Consider the following 999-nt stretch of genomic DNA (forward strand, 5'->3'; position numbering starts at 1 on the left):
ATTAATAAAATTTAATAAGAAAGAAAATAAAATAAAAATTCTGAAAATATTCTGAATATTGTTAGAAAGCTCTGTTTTACTTCAAATAACCTATAAGTTTACACCAATTGTCCAATTCAGTGAGTCACATGTGGACATGTTCCCATTTCCAGTATTATTCAGAAAGAAAAAGTTGATTGTGTGTTACCATTTATAAATAACTATTTTTTTTCTAGTTTTTCTTTAATCAGTTTTATTTTAATTTCTTGAAGTACAATTTGTGCAACATATCAACCATTTTAAACTGACCAATTTAGGGGCATTTCGTACCATCACAATACTGTTCAACCATCAACGTTACTTAGTTCCGTGTATTTCCATCACTCAAAAGTAGCTTAAATTTCATTCTTTCTAACTTATCTTGCTCCACACTCTCAACCATCTCCCACATGCTCCTCCCTCCCAGGTTTACAAAAATCTTTGCATTACAACACCAGAAAGCCTTCTCAAAGAGAAAAAGTAATTATATAGTACTAGAGATCAATATAATTTTCCTAAAAACTTACTATTTCCTGGGGATGTATGCTTATTAGCACTTTTGGTGTCTTCAGAAAGTTCAGCAGTTCTCAAAGCATTGAAAGGAACATTATTGAGCAATGTCTCTTTAGAAAATCTAAACCTTTCTATGTTACTTCATATCTCAGCAGAGAAAAGATTTTCATACAGGATCATACAGGTGTGTCAGATCCGATACTTATTGCTATCAAAGACTGAATCTCACTTTTCTGATGTGTTACTAGGATAAATGTATCATGTTGATAACACATATTTTACTTCATTCATTCTCTGGAGTTAAAGAGAGCATTCTAATACTCAAAGAAAAAGAACTGGAGACATGAATTTGCCAAGACAAAAAGAAAATTCTAATCATTTCTTCATTCCTATTCTGTGAATTTTAATTAATTATATAATAATATTTCTTCCTGCCAACAAGTTATAATTTTGACAGTTTGAAAACTA

This window comes from Elephantulus edwardii, unplaced genomic scaffold (assembly GCF_000299155.1).
Source record: "Elephantulus edwardii isolate Elephantulus edwardi_28Jun2011 unplaced genomic scaffold, EleEdw1.0 scaffold00087, whole genome shotgun sequence".
Taxonomy (NCBI): domain Eukaryota; kingdom Metazoa; phylum Chordata; class Mammalia; order Macroscelidea; family Macroscelididae; genus Elephantulus; species Elephantulus edwardii.